At 44.1% G+C, this 18,554-nt stretch overlaps 1 long non-coding RNA gene across 3 annotated transcripts in view; it reads right to left on the reverse strand.

Annotated features, from left to right (window-relative positions):
• The window catches only part of LOC307226021, a 242,783-nt gene that overhangs the window by 8,442 nt on the left and 215,787 nt on the right, over positions 1 to 18,554 (reverse strand). For 2 of the 3 annotated variants that reach the window (XR_013843261.1, XR_013843262.1), the window contains exon 1: positions 2,577 to 3,108. This is a non-coding gene — a long non-coding RNA (uncharacterized lncRNA). Of the gene's footprint in view, positions 1 to 2,576; positions 3,109 to 18,554 lie in introns of those variants that run through there. The other variant, XR_013843260.1, reaches the window with a different exon arrangement.

Raw genomic sequence — 18,554 nt, forward strand, 5'->3', positions numbered from 1 at the left:
CTGAGTGATTTTCAGTGGGCCAGACCCCTTCCGGCCATCAAGTAACAGGGCTTAGTTAGAAGCTAAGAACTATCCAAGCAAATGCAAAGCAAACACTTCAGTTTTGCCTTGTTTTGTTTATCCATGCAATTCATATATCACTTAATATGGTAGAAACGCTAAGTGGCACACATGCAATATACTAAATAACAGTTGCATCAGAGTGCAACATTAATATTCAGTAAAGCTTTGTATAGACCTTGCTCAGAAAACTTATGAGCTGAATCTTATGAGCAGAATTCTCATATACACTATGCAAACATACACACACATGTGCACACACACACATATTTCTGGTATATTTTGGAAAGTCACTTGTTGACTGTCCTTTTCAGCACCACTTTAGATAGGTAAAGGTAATGGGACCCCTGACCATTAGGTCCAGTCGTGACCGACTCTGGGGTTGCGGCACTCATCTCGCTTTACTGGCCGCTTCCAGGTCATGTGGCCAGCATGACTAAGCTGCTTCTGGCGAACCAGAGCAGCGCACGGAAACACCGTTTACCTTCCCGCCGGAGCGGTACCTATTTATCTACTTGCACTTTGAGGTCTTTCGAACTGCTAGGTTGGTAGGAGCAGGGACTGAGCAATGGGAGCTCACCCCGTCGCGGGTATTCAAACCACCGACCTTCTGATTGGCAAGTCCTAGGTTCTGTGGTTTAACCCACAGCGCCACCCGCATCCCTACCACTTTAGATACCATAACCAAATTTTGCATGGTGATTTCTAAGATCAAAGAACAGATTTTTGTCCACGTTTAGATACCATCAGATGCCATTTTGAATTAAGATGGTGGACTGAGCGTTGCAACACAGCACTGATGGTTTTGGTTTCTTGGAATTCCTGAACATCGTTGAGTAAAATTGGGGGGGGGGGCTTCTATTCATAAGCCAAAAGCTTGGAGCCAAACAAAATGTTTGTCCTGCCTCAGAAACCTCCATCTCAATTTGCACACAGGGCATGAGCCGCCCAAAAGCTCTTTGACATAAAGGCAGTTGTTCTTTCTGGAAAATACCTTTATTATGAGATGTAATTCCGTGATGTGGATTGGTGTTATAACTTAAACCACTCATTTATTCATGCCACCTCACCTCGTTCTGAGAGAGTGCAAGTGAAGCACTTAAAAAAATGAAATGCCCCCATGATTACTTAGCAACTTATTTGCGGGTTTTCCTGCCCTCCCCATTACTATGGAAACAAAGTGGATATAATGTGCAGTGCAAGCAACGTCTGCTTCAGACCATTAAAAGATGTGCAATTATTTTAATAGCGGGCTTCATGGCAAACTTTCCATTTTCAACGAATTCTTTTTCATATTGAGCCTGCTGCTGATGGAGAGGAGAAAGACTAACAGCAATCAGGAACTTGTCAGGAACCAACACGTAGTGACAATCAACGTTGTATTTCCCACGTATTTTAAAGCCTTATCAAAGCTGTCCAAAGGAACTCTCCATCACAGAAAAGGCTCAGTACTGTACAGTGGTCCCTTGGGTTACATACGCTTCAGGTTACATACGCTTCAGGTTACAGACTCCGCTAACCCAGAAATAGTGCTTCAGGTTAAGAACTTTGTTTCAGGATGAGAACAGAAATTGTGCTCTGGTGGCACGGCGGCAGAGGGAGGCCCCATTAGCTAAAATGGTGTCTCAGGTTAAGAGCAGTTTCAGGTTAAGAACGGACCTCCGGAACGAATTAAGTACTTAACCAGAGGTACCACTGTACATACAGTTGAACCGTCTTCTGTAGTAGTTCCCACCTATGACCCTCCAGTTCCTTTATTTTTGTTAAAATATTGCTATATTGCTTTCTCAGCAAAGCCCATCCAAAGCAGAATCAGAATCAGGAGAATCTTAATTTGCATCAGCCACTAACCATGGCAATAAAATAAAATAAAATGAAGAAGAAGAAGAAGAAGAAGAAGAAGAAGAAGAAGAAGAAGAAGAAGAAGAGGAGGAGGAGGAGGAGGAGGAGGAGGAGGAGGAGGAGGGGGGGGAGTTTGGATTTGATATCCCGCCTTTCACTCCCTTTAAGGAGTCTCAAAGCGGCTAACATTCTCCTTTCCCTTCCTCCCCCACAACAAACACTCTGTGAGGTGAGTGGGGCTGAGGGACTTCAAAGAAGTGTGACTAGCCCAAGGTCACCCAGCAACTGCATGTGGAGGAGCGGAGGCACGAACCCGGTTCCCCAGATTACAAGACTACCGTTCTTAACCACTACACCACACTGGCTCTCGATGTACTGAAGATAGAGGTAGAAACTACTACTCTGGGGATTTACATCAATAATCAAATAATAGATCTTATTCTAACTGCCCATGCTAAAATCCTTGCAGTTTTTTTGCTGAGACCTGATCATCTTGATCTGCTAAAAGTAAAGACACAGTAGCAATGGTTGAGTGACCCAGCGTGGACAATAATAGAGGGGTCATAAACGCACTCCTCAAATATTTATAAAGAGTGCAAGCCAGAAGCCCATGAGCCTCAGACTCAATACTGCCATCTCCACAGGGACATAACCAATCCAAAGCAACTTACAACAATAATAAGGGATGCAGGTGGCGCTGTGGTCTAAAGCACTGAGCCTCTTGGACTTGCCAATCGGAAGGTCGGTGGTTCAAATCCATGCAACAGGGTCAGCTCCCGTTGCTCTGTCCCAGCTCCTGCCAACCTAGCAGTTCGAAAGCATGCCAGTGCAAGTAGATAAATAGGTACCGCTGCGATGGGAAGGTGTTTCTGTGTGCTCTGGTTTCTGTCACGGTGTCCCGTTGCTCCAGAAGCGGTTTAGCCATGCTGGCCACATGACCCGGAAAGCTGTCTGTGGACAAACGCCGGCTCCCTCAGCCTGAAAGCGAGATGAGCGCTGCAACCCCATAGTTGCCTTTGACTGGACTTAACCATTGAGGGGTCCTTTCCCCCCCCCTTTTTTTTTACCTTTACAACAATAATAATTGCCTGTATAAAAAGTCAGTGTTAACCAATAATAAAATATTGATTAAAAAAATAAACAAGACAGAACTTCAATAGCATAAGAGTATCCCAGCCTCCATTTAGTGAGGACCAAGAATGTCACAGGGAACCTCATGGACCAGAGCACGCCAGGCACTCCTGTCTTCCACCGCCTCTCGCAGTTTTGTCAAACTCATGCTGGTAGCTTCGAGAACACTGTCCAACCATCTCGTCCTCTGTCCTCCCCTTCTCCTTGTGCCCTCCATCTTTCCCAACATCAGGGTCTTTTCCAGGGAGTCTTCTCTTCTCATGAGGTGGCCAAAGTATTGGAGCCTCAGCTTAGGATCTGTCCTTCCAGTGAGCACTCAGGGCTGATTTCGTTAAGAATGGATAGGTTTGATCTTCTTGCAGTCCATGGGACTCTCAAGAGTCTCCTCCAGCACCATAATTCAAAAGCATCAATTCTTCGGCAATCAGCCTTCTTTATGGTCCAGCTCTCACTTCCATACATCACTACTGGGAAAACCATAGCTTTAACTATACGGACCTTTGTTGGCAAGGTGATGTCTCTGCTGTCAAAATATGAATGGACTCCAAACTCCCATTCAACTCCAACCAACATGGTTGGTGGGATATGTCTAACATCTGAAGGCTCACAGGTTCCCCATTCCTGCAGCCCAAGGGGAGGGTCTCTTCTGTCAAAGGCTCCCCTTTGTTGAATCACCTCCCTCCTGAAACACAACATAAACGAGTTTTGAGTGCTTGCAAAAATCACACTTGCTCCCTCAGGTATTTGCTGCTCATTGCTACCAAGCTTACTGGACTGTTGTTATATTTTTATATGCTATGGACTTTTAATGAGTGGTGGTATACAAATGTTTTATATATGGTAATAAAGTCAGGAGAGAGGGATGGTTCTGCCAAAAGAACTTCCCCGCCCAAAGGAATGCACACTGCAGAAAAAGAAGGGGAAATCTTTTGAGAAAGAAGCGAAATCTTTTTTCTTTTCCAGGGCTTGGGGAGAAAGGAAATGAGGGCTAAGCTGGCTCCACAATTCTTTCTACTCTATATTGTATTTTTATTTATGTTATTGGTTTTTTATTGGTTTTTAAGGTTGTCAATGTTCTTTGGTTGCGCTGTGAGCTACCTGGGGTCCCATTCGGGCCAGAAATGGCGAGATAGATCATTTTAAATAAATAAATAAAAATGAAGGTTAACGCTACAATTGGGCTTTATGACCAGAGGGAGACTTGCACACACACACCAGAGAGAGATTGCGCGCGCACACACACACACACACACACACACACACACTTACTTTTGTTCTATATTAGTGCTACAGTGGTAAAATATAAACAGTTCTTTAAAAGTGAGAAAATGGGGAGGGAATCTGTATACTGTACAGTGGTATCTCTGGTTACGTACTTAATTCGTTCCAGAGGTACGTTCTTAACCTGAAACTGTTCTTAACCCGAAGCACCACTTTAGCTAATGGGGTCTCCCACTGCCACTGCACCACCACTGCCTCGCAATTTCTGTTCTCATCCTGAAGCAAAGTTCTTAACCCAAGGAACTATTTCTGGGTTAGCAGAGTCTGCAACCTGAAGTGTATATAACCTGAAGCGTATGTAACCTGAGGTACCACTGTATATCCAAGAGTGGGCTGATGGACTGGCCTTTATGACAACTACCTGCAATGGGGCCTACAGGTCTACAGCAATATTGCAAAATGTTCTTTCTACTCAATAAGATATGGAGAATTTCTTTACAAGCTGCAACCAGGGGTGAACAAATCAATCTCTTTCAAGCCCATGTCATTTTCAGATGAACTCATACCTAAGTCCATGCAGTCCTGACTCCATGTTAATTTGTGATTAGGTAAAGGTAAAGGTACCCCTGCCCATACGGGCCAGTCTTGACAGACTCTGGGGTTGTGCGCCCATCTCACTTAAGAGGCCAGGGGCCAGCGCTGTCCGGAGACACTTCCGGGTCACGTGGCCAGCGTGACATCGCTGCTCTGGCGAGCCAGAGCCGCACACGGAAACGCCGTTTACCTTCCCGCTGGTAAGCGGTCCCTATTTATCTACTTGCACCCGGAGGTGCTTTCGAACTGCTAGGTTGGCAGGCGCTGGGACCGAGCAGCGGGAGCGCACCCCGCCACAGGGATTCGAACCGCCGACCTTTCGATCGGCAAGCCCTAGGCGCTGAGGCTTTAACCCACAGCGCCACCTGCGTCCCATTGTGATTAAAAACAACTAATTGAAATATGTATTCCCCCCCCCAAAAAAAATATGCATTTCTAAACATACTTTGTTTCAAAACTCACACTGTTAAAAAGGGAGGTATTCTGGAATGTGTGTTTGGGTTAATGTTTATAAAATAGAGAACTGCAGTGAATGTTTAGGAAGCACAAAAGCCGGTGGCTTCTCAACTCTGCTTCATATTGGAATTTGCAAAGATCAAATTTCCCAACGAGACTGACTGAAAACACCACACACAATGCAAAGAAAAAGAAGGGACCTTTTATCATATGTGGTGGGATTGTAATGAAATCAAAAAGTTTTGGGAAATGATATATAACAAACTGAAGAAAATGTTCTAATTAACATTTGTTTAAAAACCTGAAGCACTTTTGTTAGGGATTGTAGGAAAAGACCTGCCAAGGAAATTGAAAAATATCTTTATGTATGCGACAACGGCGGCAAGAGTCTTGATAGCACAAGGATGGAAGAACAAGGAAATCCCGACTAAAGAACTATGGCAAGAGAAAATGATGGACTATGCAGAATTGACAAAATTGACACATAAACTACATGACAAAGATAACTGTGATTTTAAAGATGAATGGGAACCCTTTACAAAGTATTTAAAGAAACAACAAAATGAACTGGAATCCTTGGCAGGCTTTGAATAAACATTCACAAACTTTTTATTGATAACATTCAGATAGATTAATTAAGGATCTGTACAGTTTTGTAACATGCAGAAAATAACATATGTTGATAAACCAGAGAGAGGAGCTGAGGGAATTCTGGGGGGGGGGGGGAGTTATGTTTTTGGGGAGGGGGAGGGAAAAAACAGGGGGGGATTTAAGGATGGTATGTTTTTTGATAAAATGTGTTTGATAAAATCTGATGTTGAAATTACTAATAAAAATAATTTTAAAAAGGAAAAAAAGGAAAAAAAAAGTAAATGCCACACACAGATTTTCCCCCAGTTCCCATTAGCCAACAAAAAAATCAGACCTCTCCCTCTCATTTTGCCCTGAGAAAAGTGGGGAAGAAAGAAAAAGACCTGACAAGCTACCACTATCCAATGGAGGCCTCTCCGTCATCCAATGGTTATCACAGGGGCAGCTGAGACAGGCCAGCAAGAGGCAAGCAGTCCCCCAGATGAGCTCATCCCCTATGAGCCTCCCAATTGTTGGTTTCTGTCAGTAATATATACCATTTTTCTTTCAGAGATCTTAACATATGGGGTACAGCTTACCCATCTAGAAATAAAGTCATACCTTGGTTCTCGAACAGCTTAGTTCCCGAACGTTTTGGCTCCCAAACAGGAGCCCAAATTTTATTAGTTTTTTAACATACCATTTTCAACAGTAGTTAAACATACTTTTACATCTTATTCAATTTTTTTGACTTCCATCAGTCCTGTCTGAAAATTTTCCAATCTAATCTCTTAGTATGCATTTCTTATTTTTCCTATTACATTTGAACCTTATAACCAAAATCTCTGTCTTTTTCTACTTTGTAATACTTCGTATATTTCAAACCTGTGGGACCAGAGATTTACAGAAGATTGGAAGAAATATACGAAGAGCAACTGTAATCAACAAATTACGCTAGTAGGACTACAAGAAGTTTTGTAAGGAGAAATATATGAAATATTGCATAGAAGAGAGACATTAGTTATGATATTTAAATGTAATAGTGAAAGTAAGAAATGTAAATTAAGTGAAAAGATTGGAAAATTTTCAGATGTGATTGATGGAAGTCAAAAAAATTGTATAAGATATAAAAGAATGTTTAATAATTGTTGAAAATGATATGTTAAAAAATTAATTAATTTTTTTTTAAAAAAGAAAAGAAAAGCAGTGTTTATAAGAGCCATAAATATTATCCGCCACCCTAAAAGTTGAGTGACTTTCTTTTCAGAAAGCGGCACTTCCAGAGGGGGAAGTACTTGCAGAAACTGACCGACTGGTTGGAATAAACCAATTTGGCTTATAAGGTTAGTTGTCTGCAGCTGGTCTCTCTGGATGTCTCCGCAATAAACAAGGTTTTGATATAAGGCAACATATGGTGCCTGAAGTTTGCAATGCTTTTGCTGCCAGTCAATGGAATGGAATTACGGAAACTTACTCCAGAGGTCCGGATGGTATGAGAGGAGCAGCACAGGTAATGTTTAAAACACCATCTACTTGTGTAAATGAAAGCTGTCAAGACTCATAGAAATAAATTGGAGGGGAAAGTAGCTCTCTTGTGTATTGCTGAGAGAGCCTGAGGGTATCGGTGCATAAAAAAAGCCTCACAGTGTGAATGAAGAGCAGAAAAATTCTATTATGCCTGCAAAGAGATAACAGCCAGTGCTGTGTATTGCTGAAACGCTTGGATATTGTGTTTAGGGGTTGAATGCGACGGCTTCAGAATTCACCTAAGTCTGCAGTCCTGCAAAGTTACTGGAAAGTAAGCACCATTGATATCAACAGGACTTTTTGAGAAAACATGCATAGCATTCTGCTGTAACTAACTCAAGGAAGTAGAGAGAGCCCATTCACATGAAGGCAGGTCTGTACTGGGAAGGTTTTAATGCTGGATGTTATATTATGTTTTTATATGTGTTGGAAGCTGCCCAGAGTGGCTGGGGAAACCCAGCCGGATGGGTGAGGTATAAATAATAAAATGACAATGATGACAAAGTGAACAGTCGTACCTTGGATCCCAAACGCCTTGCGAGTCGAACATTTTGGCTCCCGAACGCCACAAACCCAGACGTGAGTGTTCCAGTTTGCAAACGTTCTTTGGAACCCGAACGTCCGACGGGGCTTCCGCGGTTTCCAATTGGCTGCAGGAGCTTCCTACAGCCAATCAGAAGCCGCGCTTTGGTTTCTGAACATTTTGGAAGTCAAACGGACTTCCGGAACAGATTCCATTCGACTTCCAAGGTACGAGTGTAGCAGGAAACTGTTAGGTCACATCCACTCCTTGCTTTTTGTTAAGGGTGCTGAAAGCTGTGAGGAGACCCATCACAGAGCTACAAGTCCCATTACTCTTACCAGACAAGAGTTTCCAGGACTCTAGGTTCTTTCGAGGAAGTCAAAGTCGTATGAATGGCTTTTAAAATTAAAGCAGAGGGGGGGAAAGAAGCCTGGCAATGCAGATATCAAAACAAAATACACAATACGTCATGGGATGTCTAGTTCATCCAACAATATTAAGCATATTTTCGTGACTGAAAATTGTATTTGCAGCCACCAGTTCCATTGCTTCATTATTCCTCGTGAGCAGAGGGCGAGGAAAACCCAGGCCATTATTGCCTAATAATAACTTCTTTTTTCTTCTTTTTTCCTTTGGCAGGAAAGGCATTATCCATTTGGGGAAAGCTGTTGTCAGAATTCTCAAGTAAAAAGAGCCTCTTCTGAATCACACTGAAGAAGAAACTAACTTTGAATAAGGGGGAAAGAAGAATCAGCCCTTAAGCTACTGTCTTTTACTAGTCAGTTTGGAACTTGCCTCCTTCCCTCCGATTCCTCGCTACCACATTCAAGAAACACTATTTAAAAAAGGAGACGACTATATACAGGGCCTTTGTGTGGACAGGCGGAGTCCCCAGATCCCGCGCGGTCCCCCCGTCATGTGGAATAACGACTCAAGACAACGTGCTATGGGATTAAATTGGCCACAACTTTATTAAATTTCAAATGTGGGTAGACCTTGGCTCAGGCATTGGGCATTCTCCCTCCCCAGTCCCCAGCCGGGGACCTAGGGAGCTTCAGGGTTATCCAGTGTGTGGGGGGGGATGGGCCGGCTCTGGAGAACATATGTTCAAGCAGAGATAGCAGCCCCCGTTACGCCGCTGCCGCAGGGGAGAGCAATGACGACCTTTCGGCGTACGGTCAAAGCCTCCCTTCAGAAAACCCCTTTAACGGGGAACCCTGGTATCGCCGCCGCAAGTGAGGATTCCCAGGTAAGATCCTCCCTCTATTGTGTGGGCAGGTAATCCCTCCCCTACCTGGCCTGGTCTCCTTGGCAACGCTTCCCCCAGGTGGGATTGGACAACTGACTGAGGTAGGCGGAGACCTTCAGGTATCCCACCTGAGGGAAGGCAAAGCAGGGAGCGGTCATTCTGAAAACAGCACAACAACAATCAAACAGGTTTTACTTCCTCAACTAGGGCTTGTGTACATGCCATCTCTTTAAAACACATTCTTTCCTTCAAATAATTCTGGTCACTCCAGCTTGCCAGGGGTTTCTGGGAACTGCAACTCTGCGAAGGGCAAACAACAGTGCCTAGAACTCTTTGAGGGAAAGGATAGGCTTCAAACTGAGAAAATCCATAACTGAGAAGAGCCATTTGGGGGTGTCAAATGTTGGCCTCACACAGGGTGCTGTGGCGTTCGTACGGAGTCCCCGGTCGTCTCACGGACTATTGACCCGTACACCGCTAATCCGCTGCCACCAACCAGGTCCTCCCTGGTAAAATCACTTCAGTCTCAGTCAGCTTCTCAATTAATAAAGAAGAGTGTATTTTATTTCAGACACAAACAAAACATTTACAGCATTCCAAACGTTGTTGCTCTTTACTTTCTTAGTCTTATTTTCCTCTCTCTATCTCTTCTACCTCCCCACACTCAAGAACCCACTGCCCTAACTGTCTCTCTATTACCAACTGCCTTTCCCAACCAGCCAACCCACTAAATCCAACCAACTACCCACCAACAACTCCCAACTAACTCCTCCTCGAACTCCTCCCAGAACTGGTTTTATAGTCCCACTGACTCCACCCCCCTGGGTCCTGACTGGGTAACCTGGTTATCTATTTCCCTTCCAGCACTCTCTCATATATGTTAACGTCACAGGCGCCATATTGGAAAAGCTTACCAAAGTCTGCCTCTGTCTACGTCCAGGCCTTCAGATAATGCTGAGGGGAAGATTTCATGGCGCAACTACCCTCCAATGGGGCCGTTTCATATCAGGAAGCCCAGGAAGCCAGTGGCACTTAAAACTGCTGGGGAAATATTTGACGGAAATAAAATATCACATGCCACTGGCAACCACCTCACAGCAATAAGGTAAGCTCCACCCCACACCTACCAAAATTATGAAGTCCAGGTTCCTAATACAGTAATTGCTGGAAGTGTAAACAGGTATATGAATATTTTTCCCCACGTGTGGTAGACTTGTAAGAAAGCGAGTGTATTTGGGGAAATGATACATGACAATATAAAAAATATGTTTAAAATGAGTACAGTCATACCTTGGTTTTCGAACAGCTTAGTTCTCGAACATTTTGGCTCCCGAACGCTGCAAACCCAGAAGTGACTGTTCTGGTCTGCAAACTATTTTTGGAAGCCAAACGTCCAATGGGGCTTTCGCGGCTTTCAATTGGCTGCCAGAGCTTCCTGTAGCCAATCAGAAGTCATGCTTGGGTTTCCAAACGTTTTGGAAGTCGAATGGACTTCTGGAATGGATTCTGTTCAACTTCCAAGGTACAGCTTTGTATCCAAAAGGCCCAAAGCATTTCTGATAGGGATTATCGGGGCAAAAATTCCACAAAAAAAGTTTTCAGTTTATATATGTAATAACAGCAGCCAGGATTTTATAAGCGTGGAAATGGAAGAAAGAAGAAGTTCCAACCAAAGAAGAATGGATAAGTAAGATAATGCAGAAGTGGCGAAATTAAGAGCGTCTAATTATGAGTGTTTCATGGAAGAATGGATGCCTTTTTTGAACTATTTGAAGAAATATTATAGTAGAGTGAACTCGCAAGCAGGGCTTGAGCTATGAGCAACAGAAGTAGCAGAAAAGAAGAAAAAACAACTCCATGGGGAAAGGGGTAGGAAGTCAAAGAAGAGAGAGACGAAATTGTATAATGACTGTATATGTTAAGAATGTTGAAACTTAATAAAATATGTGGAAGCAAGAAGAAATACCAGCAAAAGAAGAATGGCAGACGAAATTAATGGACTACGCAGAATTGGACAAAATGACAGGAAGGATTTGAAACCTGTGGGAGCAGAGATTTACAGAAGATTGGAAGAAATATACAAACTATTTGAAGAGCAACTGTAATCAACAAATTACGCTAGTAGGACTACAAGAAGTTTTGTAAGGAGGAATATATGAAATATTGCAAAGAGGAGAAAGAAGAGAGATATTAGTTATGATATTTAAATGTAATAGTGAAAGTAAGTGTCAGGGGCTCAGGAGCAGAAGCACAGGGAAGAGGGGAGATGGAGAGCGAAGGGGAAGAATCTGAGGGCAGCGTAGAAGAAGATGACAGTGGCCCGAGAGATTCCATGAGCCTCTCCAGCGAATCGGAAGATTCACAGAAGGGGGCGCCAGTGGCCAGGGCAAGGGGATTCCCAAGGGGGACACTCCAGGAGCAAGGGGCCAGCAGGGACTCGCAGAGTAGCAGTTGGAAATCAGGACCAGCTTCCCCACCAGAACATAGTGGGGGGGAAGAGTCCCAGGTATCGAGGGCAGAGGATTCCACACCAGGGAGTGAAGATAAGTCAGGGCTGGCCACGCCTCCGTCGGAGAGCCAGACAACGGAGGGGAGGTCAGATCCGGGCAGTATCCCGGAAGAGGGAAGCAGTGACAGAAGCAGTGTGACGGTCAGGAGGAAGGTCACCGGGTTGGCGCGAGAGGCAAGTTCAAATGTACAGGAGCGCGGGACAGCAGAGAATGAGGATTGGGAACCGGGTCCTAAAGCCCGCCGGAGACAGGGGGAGGAGTCAGCCGACTCAGCGTCGGAAGAGTCCAGAAAGGGGAAAACCCCGGTGGGCAGGAGGACCCAGAGGAGGAGAGAACAACGGAAAAGGTGGAGCAGGGCTAGGATCTTAAACTGGTGTCAGAGGGGAGGAGATTCAGACGGGACTTCGCCGGTCTAGGGTTTAAGACGTAGGGCTGCGCGCTGCGGCTTTGGAATGGAAGTTGAACTTCAATAAAGACTTTTGTACATAACGACAATAGGGCATTGGTCCTCTGTGAGCTGGGACCTAGGGGCAGCTCTGACAGTAAGGAATGTAAATTAAGTGGAAAAGATTGGAAATTTTCAGATGTGATTGATGGAAGTAAAAAAAATGTATAAGATATAAAAGTATGTTTAATGTTGAAAATGATATGCTAAAAAACTAATATGTGTGTGTGTGTGTGTGTATAATAAAATATAATTGAATAAAGACTATGAAGTGAGGAAGGGCTTGAGCTCATTGGCAGAGCACCTGCCTTGAATGCATAAGATCTCAGGTTTGGTTTTCAGGTAGGGTTGAGAAGCACTCTTGCCCAAATCCCTGGACAGCTGCTGCCAGTCTGTGTAGGCTCAGGGGTGGAGCATATGCCTGTGCTGCCCAGTGTGGGTGCTCTCCTGAGGGGGGCGTGGCGCAGAGGGTGCCCTCCCAGGTGTGGGATAGCTGCTCGGGTGCCCGGAGTGGCATGCGCCTTGCAGCCGGGGGCGGAGCAACCCACTCAGAGGGGCGGAGCGAGCTGCCCATGGCAAACATTCAGTGCACTGCCTGCCCGTGACTCCCAAGCCACCCCCAAGCTGTCAAAATTAAGGGGAAAGGGAGGAATGCCGCCGGCAAAGTGGCGCAGCTCCTCCCCTTACCCCGACGGCTCAGGGTAGGCCTGAGAGTCACAGGCAGCCGGCGCGCCGAATGTCACCCCCTCAGCGACGGCACCCAGGGCGGCCCGCCCCATTGCACCCCCCCTACCTACTCCACTGTGTAGGCCATATTGAGCTAGCAATAGGCTCAGTGAAAAAAACAGCTTTCCGTGTTCCAAAAGAGGCAGAAAAAAGTGAAGAAGCATTGGATGTTTCCGCAGAGCACTGCTTTTTTAGTGGGGAAAAAGAGGAAATGTTGATACATGCCATTCCTCTCCAGCAGCCACACAGAAATGAGCAGCGTTTGTATACTATGTTCAGCAATGTTTACGGTGGGCCAAGGGCAATGATTTAGCGTCTGCCTGTACAATACGTTATGCTAAGATACCACCACCTGAATTCAGTTCAGTCTTTGATGTGTTTACCCATTCAGATAGCAATTCAGAAGTCAGACACGTGCCCAATGAGTCAACAAACTCTTTTGAACAGGCAGGGTTCTGTGAATCTTTTTCTTCTTTTTTTCTAGGCAATCGTGTAAATAAAGATTTAAAATTGTTTTCTCGAAGAGGTGGACTCACACAGGTTTCACAGAGAAACAGGGCTCCTTTGGGTGTTAAAACAAATGGAGGTATGCCTTATTTTTCACACTTCTCTCTCTTACACGCTCCTCCCATAGGGATGGGGGAAATGGTCGATTTTGGTTTGTTTCTCATTGTTCCAGTCAGAAGTTCAGTTTTCCACATTTCCACATCAGTTTAAGCACTTATCAGCATTTTAGTGCAAATGTACCCTAATATACATGCCAGTGTGCAATTTTGCTTAATAACACATATTTTTCAAAGCAAATTTTCCTGGTTTAATGCATTTTTGTATGTTACTTTAACTAATAACATATTCCGTGTAAACTCCTCCCAAATATCATCATCTTTATCCAAAGAAAGTCTGTGTCTATAAGCTGCTCATTCCCCCACTTCTGTACTAGGATAATTTTCTTTGGATGTTGGTTTCCATAAAAAAGGTTTCAGAATGGGGCGAAAACCCTTCCTCCCGGCTCCCTTTCAAAATTCTGTTCTGCTCGCTACATTTTGATAAGAGCTATTAACCGACAACTTTCCTCTGAATTTTCTCCTCATAAACATTGAACTCAAAGGGCCCATCAATATTAGCAATCCCACAGAAAGGTATTCTCTCCTGCTGGGCTTCAGAAATCATTACTGAACCATAATTTCCGAAAAGGAAGAGATCAGTCATTGTTTAGAAATGAGCCTGCTAAGGAGTAAACAAAATCATTAAGCTGGTACGTGGAATGAGAATACCTTCTTCTTCATCATCATATTGCTCACCCAAGGCAAAATGATAGAGTTTCAGTCCCTATTGCTACTGACAAGACCCAACCCCAAAGGTCCTGCCAAGGCGATGCAATTATTCTTCTGCAAGGATTGGTTGGGGAGAGAAGATTATTATGCTCATGATTGTTGATTTTCTTCTCTAGGGGTGGTTATAAGAGGTGCGACTTGCCGTGGCAGAAATTCAACTTACAGAACCATACTGGAAAAATGAACATCGCTATCACAACCTTTAAAAGGGGGGTGTGGGGTGTGAAAATAAGAATTATGGGCCAATTCACACTTTGGGTAGAAAGTGTTCTACTTATGGAAGGGATTTTGATCCGGCAGAAGAGGCGGCTGAGGTGATTTTTTTTTGCTCATTTGCCCTGGGAAGTAACCTCAGCCTTCCCCTTTGTTCTGAAATGTTCCCTAACTTTCTGACACTGATATTTGCCAGGAGGAGACTAGGAGCTGCAAAGAATATTTGAGTCCCTTTATGAATCTCTTCCCATAAGGTATCTCAGAGTGGTTTTGCTGTGAGGGGGAAACATTGGCAATAAAAAGCACGACAAACAATTCCATATGCACACAATTGCTCATCCAATTCAGATGCAGACTGGGAGAAAGGGAAACCTTCCGTGGACATTCAGAAACCAGGTGAAACCTTTTTGAAATGATCTGTGATTTTTTTTATTTATTGTTTCTTAGAAAACCCAAACCACTGCTTGCGTATTATGAATGTTTTACTCGCCTGGTTTTATTCTTCTCCCTCTTGGAAAAGCTCAGACTGTGTATTGTTTTATGGTATTGTTTTATTGTATTGTATGTTACCATTTTGTGCAGGTGAGACGCCCAGAGAACAAGGCAGTCCTTATACAAATAAAAAGCAACTACCAATGAAAATAAACGTGCCCTCATCATGCTTCATGAGAATACAGATGGATGGGTACTGAAAGTTGAAATCCTGTGCAAATATATATTGCTTCTTCATTTAAGCAAAATATATGGGTCGTCTCTTTATGCCTTCGCTTTGCTCCCACAAAGAGGGAGCATGTCAGCTTGCTGCCAAGCCTTACTCCCTCTACTGCAGGTGTGGGGGAGTTTTTTTAGTTCAAGGGGCCACATTCCAATCCTTTTGGTTCCAGGGGCCACATAGTGTGCTTTCAAACTGACGTCCAGAGATGCTCTGCGTTGGCCTGACTGTCAGGACTTCAAAATGCAGTTGCATAAGGGCCCATGATGTTCTTTGAACCTCCAGTTTTTTAAGGATCACAAAGCACTGTGGGACTGTTTGAAAGCCCTTTAGCAAACAGCCCACATGGCTAGGCATGCGTGTTTCCAGCATCAAGCTCATCCCCCATCAGCTGACATCACCATCCACTGAAATGATGGCAGCTGATTGGCAGATGGATGTGGGGTTTTTTTAATGGTACCATAGTCTGAATTTGGAACAGGAACCGGCAAGCCATTCCAGTATCCCTGCCAAGAAAACTCCATGGGACAAGAGTGCCTGGCGTGCTCTGGTCCATGGGGTCACGAAGAGTCGGACACGACTAAACGACTAAACAGCATAGTTTGAATGCCTATGCCCATGTGAAGCAGAGATAATAGAAACTGTGGGGCATGTCTTACTATACTGTTCCTTCTATTGTGATATCCGCCGCCATTTTATTAATCCAATTTTACAAAGAATACCAGGAAAAATTGAAGTGTTTTATAGTGACTATCTTTTGGCTCACCAGTTTCTGGAGATTACTGCTAAGATAGCTACTTTTTGTGTGACAGCAATAGCTTGTCAGCGCAGGATCCTGTCTTGATTTTTAAAATTATTAACACTTTATGTTGTTTTTTTATCATTTTAATTATTTTATATTTCTGATTTAAAAAAGATTTTACATTGTTTTTAATTCTACATTTCATAGTATACTTAATGCATTACATTGTGTTTTATGTGCTCTGTTTTCTTCCTACCTTCTCTACTGGTTATTGACATCTCTCTCTCTCTCTCTCTCTCTCCATTTGCCTTGCCAAATGCAAGGTGGCTCTTTTAAAATGAGATTCAGAAGCAATACCAAACACAAGTGAGCGAGCAGGTTAAAGATTTTAATCTAATCAGCAAGCAATATATACATACCAAGCAAGCACTTCAATCTGCCATTTGGAAGCCCCCAAGAAGTGGCGAAGTGACTCCCCAGGCAGCTTCAGTTTGCGTGGCCCTGCAGCTCATCAGTCCATGCACAGAATTCAAAGAAAACTCTGCTCAAAAGCATCTGATTTATCCCTAGCTAGTCTAAGTGGCTTGTCCAACTGGCTACGTTCATTCATAAGCCATCCGCTCTCAATGCCTCACTTTCTCCAAACGATGTCCAGCATCGAAAAAGGTGCCCAGCACTATCACTTCCTTCCAACAGATTAGGACATGAAAGGCTGCTCTCAGCCATCAAAGAACTTAACAAGACATAGGGAGGGGGAAGGAAGAGGAGGCATGAAGGGTAACCATGTCAAATCACTAACTCCTCAATATACAATTATCTTCTGGATAGATTGCCCATACCCCATTGGGCAAAGTTGACCTCCTGGCAGGCCAAGATTTCAGTTTACACAAAATAGCAGAAACTCAACCAGGGTTTCAGCCTGGTGTCATTTTTAGTCCTAGCTGAAGATGCTGGTGATTGAGCCTTCTACATGCCAAACAGATGCACTTACCATTGCATCATGTCCCTTCTTCATTTTGCATCCTGTCTATTAGACTGTCAGGTTTTCCAGTAAGGATCTATCCATTTTGCTTTAAGCTCATTGCTCAGTTTAATTTTAAATACTTAACAATAGTATTTTCTCTCGGGTGTCGCTTTAGTTTGTGCAGATAAACTTATGGGACCTTCAAAGATGGCTCCTTTTGATTCCAGATCTTACCAAAATCTGGGAAGCTGAAATGTATGATAATAGTTTCCAAGGCGTTCTAACGCTGGGGGAAGAACTCTCGCGAAAATGTATCTCAGCAGTGGTTTTGCAAATCAAAGGAGGTACGCACTTCGCAAAAGGATTTTAAAACACGTTTGTACAGGGATAATGGTGGGAGCAAAGAGAATGAAAGTTGGAGGTGGATCAAGAGAGAAATTGCTTTTATTCACCAACAGAACAACTTCAGTCAGATCTTGAACAAAATGGGAGAAAAGAAAAGGTGACGAGGGGAGGTGAGGGGAATTGAGGACAAAGCGGAGGAAAGCTGTGCAATGAATCTTGAGCAGATCTCAAGAAGTTGCAGTTTTAGAAATGGTAATGTGGGAAGCTTAAAAATCTTTCTTTCTTTTTTTAATTCGTTGATGGTGGTAATAACATTGTGTTCCTGGTTTTGATCATTGAAATAAAATCCTAGGGGAGGAAGCAGCCTCTGTTTAGCCTCTGCAACCACAGAAACTGCAAAGACACCAAAAACAATAAAACAGGAAGCAGAACATATGTTAAAGTTTGGAGGAAGAATTGAATGGGCTGGATATTGTGGTTTGTCCTTTCTAAATCCTGATCCAAAGATCTCTGATGGGAGTGTGAAATCAACCAGAGCCCTCTTCAGCCATGCTTTAGAGGAGTGGTCCTACCGATATCCAGAAAGCGTGGGGTCAAGCAAGGCGCAGCTCCAGTGGCCATCTCTTCCTCCTCCTGCTGCTATGGAGGGCAAGGAGGGTCAAAGCCAACTCCCAGCTGGTTTGATGCCATGTGGCCACTGTGTTTGGCTCCTCCCCCAGTTCTTCCTTACATCCTGGCACCACGTATGTGACGTTGGCCCCCCATAATCTCCCTCACAAGCTGGTGCCTCAGATGCAAGCCCCTCCACTTCCCTTTCCCCTTCTTTGTAGTCCCCCATCATAGTCGAATGATAAACTTCTGCAGGAGGAAACCTTCACTGTTTAGGAGAGTTCCTGTGTGTTCTAGGACCCTGATTGTAGGAAGGGTAAGGGGACGTGGGTGGCGCTGTGTTCTAAACCACTGAGCCTCTTGGGCTTGCCGATCAGAAGGTCGGCGGTTTGAATCCCCATGATGGAGTGAGCTCCTGTTGCTCTGTCCTAGCTCCTGCCAACCTAGCAGTTTGAAAGCACAACAAGGCTTTGAAAGCACACTATGGGCTTTAAAGGTCAGCACCAACACTTTGGATTGTGCTCAGAAACGCAAAGTGGTACCTCAGGTTAATAACTTAATTCGTTCCGGAGGTCCGTTCTTAACCTGAAACTGTTCTTAACCTGAAGCACCACTTTAGCTAATGGGGCCTCCCGCTGCCGCCGCACGGTTTCTGTTCTCATCCTGAAGCAAAGTTCTTAACCCGAGGTACTATTTCTGGGTTAGTGGAGTCTGTAACCTGAAGCGTCTGTAACCTGAAGCTTCTGTAACCCGAGGTACCACTGTACTGGGAGCCAATGTA

Source organism: Podarcis cretensis (assembly GCF_951804945.1).
Source record: "Podarcis cretensis genome assembly, chromosome: 10".
In the NCBI taxonomy this organism is placed as follows: domain Eukaryota; kingdom Metazoa; phylum Chordata; class Lepidosauria; order Squamata; family Lacertidae; genus Podarcis; species Podarcis cretensis.